We start from the raw sequence: 13,067 nt of genomic DNA, 5'->3' as shown, positions 1-13,067 counted from the left end.
TCATGTCACAGTGGCTGGTGACAGCTTGATAGTGCTATGTCTTTAACCCCTGTGCTATCAGGGAGGCCCGGGCCTTTTTTATTTTTAATATTTTTCTCCTTATAAGTATATTATTTTAAAGGCATATGCTTTTAAGTACACAAAAATTATGTATATATATTTTAAAAAGATTTATTTATTTTTGCAAGAACTGGGGTACAGGCCAGAGATGCGGGAGGGTGAGAGAATTCCCCAGAGACAGAGCAGGGAGCAGAACAGTCAGACTGAAGAAAACACTGCTGAGGGGAGCAGCAGGAGAGAGAGGAGAGGTCTCTCACACCATGCGGGTATCTCCCTAGAAGGTTGGGAATCAAGCCTGTACTGCAGAGGCTGTAGACAGCTTCACAGCACGGCACTCAACCCTCTGTGCCATGGGGGAGGCCCTAAGATTAGTACAGTGAACATTGGGTGCCCTCTGCAGTAAGAAAATGTTACCAATACAGTGGAAAATTTCTTTGTATTCTCCTCCCCTCTCTTTATCTGTCTAGAGGTAAGTACTATTATTAAAAGAAAAAGTCAGGGGCCTCCCTGGTGGTGCAAGGCGTTAAGATGCAATCGATGAAACTAAAAAAACAATCCAAAAGATCAATGAAACCAAGAGCTGGTTCTTCGAAAAAATAAAATAGACAAACCCCTAGCCAGGCTCACAAAGGAAAAAAGGGAGAAAGCACAAATAAACAGGATCATAAATGAAAGAGGAGAAATCACAACGGACACAGCAGAAATCAAAAGAATGATCAGTAACTACTATGAACAGTTATATGGAAACAAGTTCAACAATCTAGAGGAGATGGAAAATTTCTACAACTCTACAATCACCCAAAGCTAGATAAAGAAGAAATAGAACACCTAAACAGACCAATTACAAGCAGGGAAATTAAATGGTAATCAAAAACCTCCCCAAAAACATAAGCCCAGGACCTGATGGATTTACAGATGAATTCTACCAAACATTCAGAGACGAATTAGTGCCTATCCTTCACAAACTCTTCCAAAAAATTGAGAAGGAAGGGATAATACCAAACACGTTCTATGAAGCCAACATTACACTAATACCAAAACCGAACAAGGACAACACGAAAAAAGAAAACTACAGGCCAATCTACCTAATGAACACTGATGCAAAAATCCTCAATAAAATTTTAGCTATCAGAATTCAACAATATATCCATAAGATAATTCACCATGACCAAGTAGGATTCATTCCAGGGACACAAAAATGGTCCAACATCTGAAAATCAATCAACGTTATCCAACACATCAACAAAAAGAAATATAAAAACCATATGATAATATCAATAGATGCCGAGAAAGCTTTCGACAAAGTACAACACCCATTCATGATAAAAACCCTTGAAATTCTTGGGTAACAAGGAACATACCCCATCATCATAAAGGCCATATATGACAAGCCAACAGCCAGTATCATTCTCATTGGTGAAAAGCTGAAAGCATTTCCATTAAGATCTGGAACAAGACAAGGATGTCCACTCTCAACACTGCTTTTCAATATAATACTGGAAGTCCTAGCCAGAGTAATAAGACAAGAGAAAGACATACAAGGAATCCAAATAGGAAAAGAAGAAGTCAAACTATCACTATTTGCAGATGATATGATAACATACATAGAGGACCCCAAAAACTCCACAGAAAAACTAATTCAACTCATCAATCAGTTCAGTAAAGTGGCAGGATACAAAAATCAACACGCAAAAGTCAGTAGCCTTCCTATACACAAACAATAAATCTGAAGAAGAAGAAATCAAAAAAACCATCCCTTTTATTATTGAAACAAAAAAAATCAAATACTTGGGAATAAATCTAACAAAAGAGGTAAAGGACCTATCAAAGAAAACTATAAAGCACTGTTAAAAGAAATAGAAGAAGACACAAAGAAATGGAAAGACATCCCCTGCTCATAGATTGGAAGAATAAACATTATTAAAATGTCCATCCTGCCAAAAGCAATATACAGATTCAATGCTATTCCAATCAAAATTTCAATGTCATTCTTCAAAGAAATAGAACAATTATTGATGAAATTCATATGGAGCCACCAAAAACCCCGAATAGCCAAAGCTCTCCTGAAAAAAAAAAAGAAGGGAATGGAGGCATCACATGCCAGACTTCAAACTATAATACAAAGCCATAATCATCAAAACTGCATGGTATTGGAACAAGAACAGACACACAGACCAATGGAATCGAATAGAAAATCCAGAAATAAACCCACAGATTTATGGTAAACTAATCTTTGACAAAGGAGCAAAGAATATGCATTGGAGCAAAGAAAGTTTGTTCAATAAATGGTGCTGGGAAAACTGGGTCGCTACATGTAAAAGAATGAAGCTTGACCACTACCTCACACCATACACAAAAATCAACTCAAAATGGATTAAAGAACTAGACATAAGACCTGAAACCATAAAATACATAGAAGGAAATATAGGCGAAACACTACATGATATGCACATCAAAGACATCTTTACAGACACATTACCCAAAGCAGTGATAGTGAAGGCAAAGATAAACAGCTGGGACTACATCAAATTAAAGAGCTTCTGCACAGCAAAAGAGACAATAACAAAAACAAAGAGAAACTCCACCAACTGGGAGAACATTTTTCCGCACAACACTAATGATAAAGGACTGATCACAAAAATCTAGGAAGAGCTGATGAGACTCAACAACAACAAAGAAAATAATCCAGTCAAAAAATGGGCAGAAGAGCTAAAAAGAAACTTCTCTGAAGAGGAAATGCGAATGGCCAACAGGCATATGAAAAAATGTTCAACATCACTTGTAATCAGGGAAATGCAAATCAAAACTACCATGAGATACCATCTTATAGCAGTGAGAATGGCACATATTAAAAAAACTAGCAACAACAAATGTTGACGAGGATATGGAGAAGAAGGAACTCTTCGCACTGTTGGTGGGAGTGCAAACTGGTCCAACCACTATGGAGAGCTGTGTGGAGATTTCTTGACCTACTAAACATACAGCTTCTATATGATCCAGCAATTCCACTCCTAGGTATTTACCCAAAGGACACAGAAACATCAATTCCAAAGGGCACCTGCACCCCTATGTTTATAGCAGCACTGTTTACAATAGCTAAGCTTTGGAAACAACCCAAATGCCCAAAAGTAGATGACTTGATCAAGAAGATGTGGTACATATACACACTGGAATATTACTCAGCATTCAAAAAAGATAAACACATGCAATTTACAGCTACATGGATGGCGTTGGAAGGGATCATGCTCAGCGAAATAAGCCAGAAAGAAAAAGAAAAATATCGGATGGTCTCACTCATAGTAGGAATCTAGAAAACTTAAATAAGGGACCAAGAAAAAGAATAACTATAAGAAAGTGAAAATCAAAATCAATAAACAACTATGAACCAGAGACACTCTATGGGGGTGGGGGTCAGAGAAAGGAGGGCTTGGGGTCAAAATAAGGGGGTTGCAATTGTATGGGGAATATAAAAATAAAATTTATTAAAAAAAAAGATGCAATCGATGAAGCTATCTGCAGCCACTGCAGCACGAGTTCGAACCCTGGTGGGCCAGGGAGCTACCCACATGATGCAGCAGACCTCTCCTGCCTCCCTTGCTCCTCCCCTCAGCAGTGTATTTCAGTCACTCTGCTTGTTTTGTTCCCCACTCTGTTTCTGGTGAATCCTCTCATCCCCTGCACCTCTGGCCTGTACCCCAGTTCTTGAATGCATGAATAAATAAATCTTTAAAAAAATAAAAGAAAAAGTCAGGCTTTGAAATAAAAATTAGGATGATGGTATATTTCTTCAACTCAGCATGAACAAAGATTTGCCTTACACAAAACTTTGAGATATGATTACATTTACAACTTCAAATTACACAAATGAAAACAGACAATGATATGAAATGGAAATGAAAGGAAATATTTGCATGCAATCTCTATGCAAACAAGGAATTTTACTTAGTAGGGTCAGGTTTTTCAAATCAGATGTTGCTACCCGCAAGTTAGCAAATATATCTATCTTAACCCTTTTGATCCTCCCTTCAGTGTTCGATAGATTAAAGCAAGCAGAAAAAAGCAAGCATTGGTATAGAGAGTACAGTAGACTGGGACTAAAGAATACTCTTCTGAAGACAGAGGGACAAGATGAAGACAGGCTCATAACTTAGAAAACAATGGTGAACATTGATGGGTCACAACAAAGGACTATTGTGCTCAGTTCTTGGTATTTGTTTTGGGAGGAGATTGTGTCAAGAGAGATGAATGATAGACTAGGTAGTACTAATGGGGAATGAATAACACCCAAGGGATATATGAAAGTAAGATAGTAGAATCAGACCACTTCAGATGAGTTCAAACCTTGTGTATCAGACAAATTCCATTCCAAGATGGTAAAAAAACACCCACATTTTATCTCTGAATCATTGAAGATATATTTGGAGGAATAACTTCAGGAGACCATTCTCCAACTTATTGAACAGGAGAAAGGGATGGATCCCAGAAACATCTGAAAAGTTTTAGATTAATTTATGAAATGATGACTTCATGAAAATATGCATTTATCTCAAAATAATTGCTAAGTCCATAATAGTATGGAAATTATTCTCATATTCTTGTTTTTGTACTTTTACATTCATTTAATTATAGTAAAAATATAACAGTAAATTTATCATTTTATCCATACTTAAGAACACAATTCAATAGTGTTAGATATATTCACATTGTTGTGCAACATAGTTCTAAAACTTTTTCATGTTCAAAACTGAAACTCTATGCTCATGAAACATTAGTTTACCCCTGGCCTTGGAAGCTTCCTTCCTAATTTTTGATTCTATGGTTTAACTACTCTAGATACTCAGTATGGGTAGAATCATGCATACAGTATTTGTCCTTTTGTGATAGACTTATTTCACTTAGCATAATATCCTCCAGGTTCATCCATGTTGTTCCATAAGAAGGATTTCCTTGTTTTTTTTAATATTGCATTAAACTTTTGTGAAGTCATATTTTCTTTACCAATTCACTTGTCATCTGATATTTGGGTTTCTTTCATCTGTGTGATACTGTGAATAATACCCCAGCCAACATGAGTGTGCAAGTAACTCTTTGAGATGCTGCTTTGAATACTTTTGTATATATATTCAGAATTGATTAATTTTTTGAGGAATTTCCATTATTTTCCATAATGACTATACTCTTCCACTACCACAAGGAGTGCTAAAGAGTTCCAGTTTCTCCCCTTATCATTAACACCTGTCTTTTCATTTTTTTAAATAATGTATTTCATAAATTATCCCACAGTGTTTCTGTAAAAGATGATAAAATGCAAGTTAGATGATAATAGAATTACATGAACTTAAGCTAGTGGAACTAGGAACCAGGTCTCTAGACTGACTGGAAGGCTAGGTGGATGGAAGGAAAGAAGAAAGGACACATACATACATAGAATTAGACAATTCTGTTTCTATATTTAATCAGAAATTTCTTTGTTTTCCTGTGGGCAGACACTGCTGATTGGCCATTTTCTACATCATGGCCCCCTGTTCTATGGCAACAAAAGAGTGGTTTTGTTTAGGTAGTTCCATTTTTATTTTTCAGATGTATAGTCTTGATTAGTATTGCCAAGCATATCAAACTCAAACCATCTGTCTTGGTAATTGGCCAATAAGGCATAAGGAGAATCCTCTGGCTGCCTCTGAGAAAGATTTTCTTCCATGGACAAAGAAAGATGTGTAAGGAGAAGGTTCTTTTTCACCAATTCACCCTTCACAACCCTGCTGTAGATATTTTAATGTGAGACAAGGGGGTATAGCTCAGAGGTAGAGCATTTGACTGCAGCTGATATTTTTATACGAGAACCTGATGTTTGGAAGTATGGCAGCCATTTTGAAATCATGAGGTAACAAATAAGAAGAAACTAATAATTTAACGATAATGGAGTAGGGAGAAAAAAAGAACTTAGATCCTTGATGACATCATTTGTCCACCAAACAAGCCTGAGATACATTTCTCCAAACTTCCAAAATCAGATTAAGTAAACAATAAATCTTGTGGTATGACTCACTATTAGCTGAGGACAACCCAACTGATATATTTGTAAATAGTAAAGAAATGAGAAAATGACCTAAGATTTTGCAACTGGCAAAAACATTTGGTAAGTCTTCTAAAATTGGTGAAAAAAGTCTTGATCTAGATATATATTTGTCATATAGATCATGTATCACTGGATTATTATGGCAAATACTGCTACCATTCTGTAGTCTCTTGATCTAATCTTTTAGCCCAGAGTATTTTATTTTAAAGGCACATGTAAAAGACCAATATGAGTAGCAATTAAAATAATGAAAACTTTAAGTTAAGATAAATTTGAAAGAACTAGATGAATTATGTAATGAAAGACAAAAGAAATAATGATTGCTTATTTAAGTATCTGAAGTTTTTTGCTCACTCTAGATAAGAGAACATTTTATTCTGTGCCACTTGTCACAAAATCTCTCCTGCATGCTCTCTCTCTATAATTATAGCATTCATCCAATTGCTAGTGTCAGAACACTTCTTCATTCCTTCAACTAATCATTATATCTAGTAAATTACTAAATCACTATAAGGTATTTGATGTTGTTTTATTAGGATCTTTCAAATTTTTCTTATTCTCTCCATTTCCAATGTCATGTTTTTTTGGATACCACCATCTCTCTCTTGGACCACTGCAATATCCTACTGATAGTTCTTCCTACTTCCAGTGAGACCTCCAGTCTTACTGCTCCTGGTACAACTTCCAATATGAGCTCTCTAAAAAAATTGATTTGATCAAATTTGTCCCCTATTAGAATAACATACAATATTATTCTCATTACATGATTTGATGGATGTCACTTCATTTCACACTAAGCTCATTTTCTCACAAGTTTGCAATTTTTGGATAGATACATGCTTATATTAAAAATACTGGCTGTCTCCTTTTTGGTAATTATGTTTCTTGAGGTAGTGGTTTACAACACTGTACATGCTTTAGGGGTATAAATTCACATAACTTCAAATGTATGTTGTCATACCATGCTCACCATTAAAGCACCAATAATCTTCAGCCACAGTACATTAAAACCCCCATACCCCTTTTGGCTACCCACACCATCCCCACTAGTTACCTTCTGATAACTAGTTCTACAATCAGATTACAAGGGTTTATTTTGGCCTAGTTTTGTCTGTCCTCCTTCTGATTTATTTGCTTAGCATAATCCTATCTGTTTCCATTCAAATTGTTACAAATGGCACATTTTCCCTTTTAATAACTGAGTAGTGTTCCGTTGTGTATATAAACCACACTTTCTTTAGCCATTCCTGTGTCATTGGGTACTTAGGTTGTTTACAATAGCTTGACTATTGTAAATAGTGCTCGATGAACATTGGAGTGCATATACACCTTCAGATTAATGTTTTTGAATTCTTTGGGCAGATACTTAGGAGTGGAACTTCTTTTTTTTTTTTGGGAGACCCTTGCCAGTGGCTGGGGATCGAACTGGCGCTGCAGAGGCTGCAGGCAGCCTTGCAACCCAGCGCTCAACTGCTGCTCCCCCAGGGGAGGCCCAGGAGTGGAACTTCTGGATCATATGGCAGATCTATTTTTTTTTAAGGTTTATTTATTTATACGAGAACAGGGGTACAGGCCAGATGCGCGGAAGAGTGAGAGGATTCACCAGAGACAGAGCAGGGAACAGAACAAGCAGACTGAAGAAATACATTGCTGAGGGGAGCAGCCGGTGCGACAGGAGAGGTCTGCTGCGCCATGTGGGACCCTCGCTGGATGCCAGGGATCGAACCGGCGCTGTAGAGGCCGCAGACAGCTTCACAGCGCAGCACTCAACCGCCTGCGCCACCAGGGGAGGCCCTGGCAGATCTATTTTTAATGTTGAGAGACCTCCATACTGTTTGGTATAGCAGCTGGACTATTTCACATTCCCACCAACAGAATAATAGGGTTCTATTTTTGCCAAATCCTTGCCATACTTGTTTGTTTGTTTTTAATATGGGCCATTCTTATAATTGTGAAATGTTATCTCATTGTGGTTTGATTTGCATTTCCCCGATAATAAGTGAGGTTGAGCATTTATTTTTATATGCATGTTGACCATCTATATGTCTTCTTTGGGGGTAGTGTTTATTTAGTTCTGCCATGTTTTGATTGGGCTATTTGTTTTCTTTTTGTTGAATTGCATGAGATCTTTGTAGATGTTGGACATCAGTTCCATGTCAGATGTATGGTGTGCAAATATTTCCTCTCATCTAGTATGGTGTTTTTATTTTAATGATAGTTTCTTTCATTGTGAAGAAGCTTTTTAGTTTGATGTAGTACAAACTGTTTATATTCTCTTTTGTTTTTCTTGATGTTGGAGACATCCTATTTCATAGAGTTTTCTAACCTATGTTTTCTTTGATGTGTTTTATGGTTTCAGATTTTATATACATGAACATTTATTTTATATACATCATATACATTATTTTATATACATGCCTTTATACATTTTGAGTTAATTTTTGATAGAGTTGGAGATAGTTGTCCACTTTCATTCTTTTGTATTTGGATGTCCAGTTTCCTCAACACAGTTTGTTAAAGAGGTCTTCCATTCTCAATGTATATTCTTGACTCCTTTGTCTTAGATTAATTCTGTATATATTTGGGTTTATTTGTGGACTCTCAATTCTATTCCACTGATCTATATGTCTGTATTTCCCTCTTCTATGTTTTGATTACTACATAGTATAATTGTACAGCTTGAAGCCTGGGATTGTAATAACAACATTCTTTCTCTTTTTTTGTCAAAATTGGTTCATCTATTCAGGGTCTTTTGTGGTTCCATATGCATTTCAGTAATCATTGTTCTATATCTATGAAGAATGCCCTGAAACTTAAAGGGATTGCACTGAATCTGTACATTGCTTTGGGTAATATGGCCATTTGGACAATGTTAATTCTTCCAAACCTTGAGTAGGGAACATCTGCCCATTTCTTTGTGTCTTCTATTTTTTTTCTCTTTAGCAATGACTTGTGGAGCCTCCCCTGGTGGTGCAGTGGTTGAGTGCTGGGCTGTGAGGGTCCCACATGGTGCGCAGACCTCTCCTGCAGCGCCCGCTGCTGCCCTCAGCAGTGTATTTCTTCAGTCTGCCTGTTCTGTTCCCTGCTCTGGCTCTGGTGAATTCTCTCACCCTCACATGCTTCTGACCCCAAGTGTTATTGCTGAAAACCAGAAAACAACTGGTAATGCAGAGGGCTAGCCCATGAAGTGTAATTAATCTTTTTGACAGCTTTTTACTTCCAAAATAAGAATGAATCATTGTTTTACCTGAGGTTGGTTGTGAGTCATCTTTGAAGAAAAAGTCTCATCAAACTGGATATGTGAGGCTACCTTGGAAGACAGATTCTAATGCCTTTCAGTAGGTAGTGGTTTCATCAATATTTATAACATTATAAAAGCTATGATCAACTTAATTACAGTTCTGTAGGTCTATTAGTTGATTATGACACAGGAACTTTGGACCATAAATATATTGGTGTTAATGAAGTACCATTCAATGGAGAAAACTTATACAGAAGATATGAATATTTTTTGGTGGCTGGATTTTGATGCCTATTATAGGTTGAGTTCCCTGGGAGACAGACTCTGAGGTGATGATGAACATTCAGGTGTTTATTAAAAAGTGTCCTTGAGATTAAAATCTGATGAGGAGGAAGAAGGATTGGACAGAGAGAAATGTTGAACTGTGATGCAGTCTCAGCAGAAGCTTCAAACCATTGCCCTTCAGAGTTGCCTCATGTTGGGTTAGAGACCAAGGCATTGCATCCTGGCACACTAGGAAGGAAGTGTGATCTTGGGTGAGGTAATTCTCTTCAGAGGAGATGGTCTGCAAAAGGCCCTGGTTATGAAAACATTTGTTTTCAGTACTCCCAGAAGAGGGATTAAGTGCTTCATTCTAAAGTGGAGAGGGTTGGACAGCATATCCCAACAGTCACTGTAGTTCATCCCTTGGGACATTTTGACCCACTTCTTTGTATAAACTTGGGAAACAGCTCCTTCAGGATTCCAGTGGGGCTTTTTTTTGCTGATGCAAATTTAGTTGAGAAAGGTGGTTGGACTGACTATAGTTCTTGTGTGTGCAGCTGGTCTTGTGACCACTGATATTCACAGACCTTCCTCTACTCTTCATTCTAGGCAATCCCTAAAGGAACTGGCAGCTCAGGGTATTCTCCTTGAAGGGGTTCTGGGTAATGCATTAGTGTTCAGAACAGTGCCCATCCTTCATCCCACCATCACTCCTACAGTCTGCCAGTGGCATATTGACTGAAGTTGGTGGAGCATAATTTTAGGGCATCTCATTTCTATGGGCTTTTCCTAAGACTACAAGCTTAGTTTTGTATTCTTCTCCTTGAAAAGAACCAGCTCCCCTCTCCCAAACGCAGAAGTTTCAGAAACAAATCTTCTCCTAGTTCTCCTTCAATTACTCTGAGTTTAGGAAGGGGAGGAGAAAAGAAACTGACATTTTAGTGCCTGTTTTATCTCAAGTATCACTTAAGTTTGGGAACCTTGTTTGCATGTCTTTAGTGTTCAGAGTCTTTGATTTCTTAGTGTCATCTTGTACGTACTTGTCCTTTTTCCTGGTAGGTTCTTCCTTACTTTGCTTATCTATGGAATTCTTTCCACCCTTTCTTTAATTTTTCCTTTTTAAATTGGTTTACCATTGTTTTACAATGCTATATGTTTCAGTGGTATAGCTTTACACCTTGACAATTTATATACTATCAGTGGTATAGCTTTATACCTTGACAATTTATATATCACAGTGCACCCACCATTACCATTCTAATACCATGCACACTGATCTCTGCCTGTTCCTCCTATACCACCCCTTCTTGAATTTGTGGTCGAAGTCTAAAAATAGTTTTTGTTGCATTTTGTTAGTTTGCTTTGTTTCTCTGTATTCCACATACAATAATACAAAACCACTAATTTGAAATATATATGCACTCCTACATTCATTAGAACATTGTTCACAATAGCCAAATCATGCAAACAACCTAAATGCCATTGATGGATGATCAGCTGAATAAGGAAGATGTGCTATGTATACTCAGTGAAATAATGTTCATTCTTTTAGATTTAACTCAAATACTATCTTGCTCTTTGCATCTTTCTTGATCCCTTAAAAAGGTCTGGATGCTTCTCACAGCACTTTATGGGCATCCCTCACTATGGGCATCCCTTACTCTTGATTTTGAAATGGCAGATTCTGTGCTGTTCACCTATATGTCCTCAGGAACAAACAGTCAGGGTGATAGAGTGAGAGCAAATTAAATAGTGGTTGATGATTCTCCAATATGGGAAGAAAGTCTTAAGAGCATTAACATTCCTTTCTTTTGAGGACTGAGCATATTAAGAAACATCTGATAAAAAAACTTTGATTTCCTAGTTTCTTAATAATGGGATTAAGATGGTTTTGGAGAAAAAAGGAGTCATTTTGAGTAGCAAAGTTTTGCTGCATGGTTTTTACTGTATGTTTTCACTGCATGGTTTTCACATTCAATTGGACCCTTAAGAACATTTTATCCAGCATCAATCCCTCAGATCTTGAACTTTGAAGTTGATGCATAAAATTAAAATTTAGAAGCTATAATAAAAGGTGAAAAATCTGGACTATCCATAGCAACTCAACCATTTACATATTTACCAGATATTTTTGTTACAAACATGGGCTCATCCTGTATAGCTTGACTCATAAATTCTATATCAGTCAAGAAAAAAATTATATCATCATTATTGATTTATGAATAGTATTTCATTATATGAATGTGCCAGAATTAATTTAACCAGTCTGCTTAAAAATCACTTTTAGGTTGTTTCTATTTTTTCCCATTACAAGCAAAATATCAGTGAATATCACTGTTTGTATCTTTGCCTACATATATAAATATTTACTTTAGAAAATTTTGAAAATGGAATTATTTGGTCAAAGAGTGTAACTATTAAGACTAGCTTCATACAGACTTAGTATATATATATATATGCTTATTATTATATATTTATATATGTATATTATTATATTTATATATTTATGCATGTTTTATATTATATAGTATATATCATGTATAAATTTTATATATAAGTTTTACATTATATATGAATCTATCTAATTATCCATCCATCCATCCATCTATCCATCCATCCATCCATCTATCCATCCATCATTTACCTTGGTAGAAACAACCTCTCTCTCTTTTTTTTCTTGCTATACAGTATTTGTCTTCCTTGTCAAACCATGAGCCAATGACTTTCCCCAGGCAGTCTGGAGAGGTAAAGAAAAGGTACAGGGCAGAAAGAATTATGGGAGGTGGAGACAGCTCCTTCACATGGCAAAAAGGATGAGAAAGGTGATCATCAAGCAAAAGAGCCCCATGACCTCTGAGAGGGCAAAGCCCAGAATGGCATAGATGAGCTATTGCTTCAGAGGAGGGTTTTTGGCATAACCCATGATGAGGCTCCCAAACACAGTCCCCTTCCAGCTCTACTAGAGCCAGTATCCTTACTGTGGCAGCCCCAGCAAACTTAGCTCCTTTGTCAATATCCCTTGAAATAGTGCTGGTTTGGAAGCTGTAGCAAGGAATAAATGAATTCAGTGGAAATGGGGCTGCCGGGTTGCCTAGGCTCTCATTTGTCAGTCTCTGAATGTTTTAGCACCACAGTGGACTTTGATTTCTCAGCAACTGAGAGGTGCTCCTGACCAAGTTGGGGTGGAGATAAATTTGGCACAGGAATACATTTTTTATGCTAACTTATTTATTTATTTTTTAATTTGAACATTTATCACTTTTTTACATTTTTTAAACAATATTTGCTTCCCCCACCCCCTCAGATTGAGTCCCCCTAGAATTTCCTTCCCCAAGGCACCCGTGTACCATCACCTCAGTCCCCTGTGCTCCTCCCTCCCTCCCTCTCACCCCTCTCCCTCTTGTCCCCTGCAGGATGTCTCTGGTT

At 37.0% G+C, this 13,067-nt stretch overlaps 1 pseudogene across 1 annotated transcript; it reads right to left on the bottom strand.

The window, feature by feature from the left end:
- Window positions 1-12,438: 12,438 nt before the first annotated feature.
- Window positions 12,439-12,852, bottom strand: LOC311183111 (ATP synthase F(0) complex subunit C2, mitochondrial-like; annotated as a pseudogene). The gene has a single exon. The product of its transcript is annotated as an ATP synthase F(0) complex subunit C2, mitochondrial-like (transcript).
- Window positions 12,853-13,067: the final 215 nt, after the last annotated feature.

Source organism: Talpa europaea, assembly GCF_964194135.1.
Source record: "Talpa europaea genome assembly, chromosome: 13".
Classification (NCBI taxonomy): domain Eukaryota; kingdom Metazoa; phylum Chordata; class Mammalia; order Eulipotyphla; family Talpidae; genus Talpa; species Talpa europaea.
The sequence above is the reverse complement of the archived record's forward strand: the minus strand, read 5'-3'. Positions and strand labels throughout refer to the sequence as shown.